This window comes from Penaeus vannamei, chromosome 8 (assembly GCF_042767895.1).
Source record: "Penaeus vannamei isolate JL-2024 chromosome 8, ASM4276789v1, whole genome shotgun sequence".
In the NCBI taxonomy this organism is placed as follows: domain Eukaryota; kingdom Metazoa; phylum Arthropoda; class Malacostraca; order Decapoda; family Penaeidae; genus Penaeus; species Penaeus vannamei.
The window spans coordinates 23,143,740-23,146,239 of record NC_091556.1 but is presented as its reverse complement, the minus strand read 5'-3'; positions in this window follow the sequence as shown (position 1 = coordinate 23,146,239).

Here is a 2,500-nt window from a genome sequence, read left to right as displayed (position 1 = left end):
ATACATATTTATATATATATATTTATATATATACATATATATATATACATACATATACATATGTAGCGTCACCCGGCTACCCCCCCTCTCTCATTCCCCTCGTCTCTTCCCCCCTCCTCCATTTTTTTTTAATATTATCATTAAAGTCATTATCATCATGATTATCATTATTATTATCATCATTACTGCAGTTACAATAATTATTATTCTATTTATTATTGATATTTTTATCATTATAACTATTTATATAATGGTAACATCAATAATGATAATCTTAGAAATAATAATGACAATAATAATAATTATAATGACAATGATAATGATGTTATTATTTCTATTGCCATTATTAGTATGAAAATTATTGGAATAAAGTTGATTATTGCTATTATTGCAGTAATTATCAAGATTATCATTACAATTATGATTTTATCATTATTATCATTATTATTGTCATTATCATCATAATTATCATCATTGTCAATAATAAAGGAATTATCATGGAAATCATAATAATTACCTGAATTAATGTTAAAATCCTCATAATTACCATGAAAAAGCGAAAAGGTTTTTTTTCGACATTTCTCTCAAAAGGGTGTAATACGCTATATTTTGTCGTTTTTTCGATTTTTGGGACTTTATTACTTCTGGCCTTTATTTCATTATAAATAGACTGAATGATAATTATTTTCATCATTATAATATCTGTCATCATTTTTATGATTATTATCATTATAGTCATCATCATCATTATTATTATCCTTATCATCATTATTGCTATTATAATAATTATTATGCTAATCATTATTGTTATTTTTATTATTATAACTATTTATATAATGATGATAGCAATAATGATAATCTTAGAAATAATAATGACAATAATAATAATTTTAATGACAATGATAATGATGTTATTATTATTTCTATTGCTATTGTTAGTATGAAAATTATTGGAATAGAGTTCATTATTGCTATTATTGCAGTAATTATAAAGATTATCATTATAATTATGATTTTATTGTTATTATCATTATCATTGTCATTGTCATTATCATTGTCATTATCATCATAATTATCACCATCAATGTCAATGATAATGGAATTATCATGGAAATCATCATAATTACCTGAATTAATGTTAAAATCCTTATAATTACCATTAAAAGGCGAAAAGGGTTTTTCTCGAAATTTCTATCACAAGGCTGTAATACTCTAGATTTTCCCGCATTTTCGACTTTTGGGATTTTATTACTTTTGGCCTTTATTTCATTATAAATGGACTGAATGATAATGCTGATGCATTATTATCATTACTGTAATTTTGATGATTATTATCATTATAGTTATTATCGTCAGGATTATCATTATCATTATCATCATTATTACAGTTATAATAATTATCATGCTAATTATTCTTGCTATTTTTATCATTATAACTATTTATATAATAATAATAGCAATAATGATAATCTGAGAAATGATAATGACAATAATAAGTAAAATGACAATGATAATGATATTATTTCTATTCCCATTATTAGTATGAAAATTATTGGAATAGAGTTAATTATTGATATTATCATAATGATCATTATTGTCAATAATAAAGGAATTATCATGAAAATCATCTTAATTACCTGAAATAATGTTAAAATCCTCATAATTACCATTAAAAAGCGAAAAGGTTTTTTTTCGACGTTTCTCTCAAAAGGCTGTAATACGTTAGATTTTGCCGTTTTTTCGACTTTTAAGATTTTATTACTTCTGGCCTTTATTTCATTATAAATGGACTGAATGATAATTATTATCATCATTACTATCATTACTGTCATCATCTTTATGATTATTATCATTATAGTCATTATCATCATGATTATCATTATTAACATCATTATTGCAGTTATAATTATTATTATGCTAATTACTATTGCTATTTTCATCATTATAACTATTTATATAATGATAATAGCAATAATGATAATCTTAGAAATAATAATGACAATGATAATAATTTTAATGACAATGATACTGATGTTTTATTATTGCTATTGCCATTATTAGTATGAAAATTATTGGAATAGAGTTAATTATTGCTATTATTGCAGTAATTATCAAGATTACCATTATAATTATGATTTTATTATTATCATTAGTATTGTCATTATCATTGGCATTATCATCATAATTATCATCATTGTCAATAATAAAGGAATTATCATGGAAATCATCATAATTACTTGAATTAATGTTAAAATCCTCATAATTACCATTAAAAAGCGAAAAGTTTTTTTTTTGACGTTTATCTCAAAAGGCTGTAATACGCTAGATTTGTTCGTTTTTTCGACTTCTGGGATTTTATTACTTCTGGCCTTTATTTCATTATAAATGGACTGAATGATAACTATCATCATTATTATCATTACTGTCATCGTTTTTATAATTATCAATATAGTCATTATCATCATTTTTGCAGTTATAATATTTATTATGCTAATCTTTA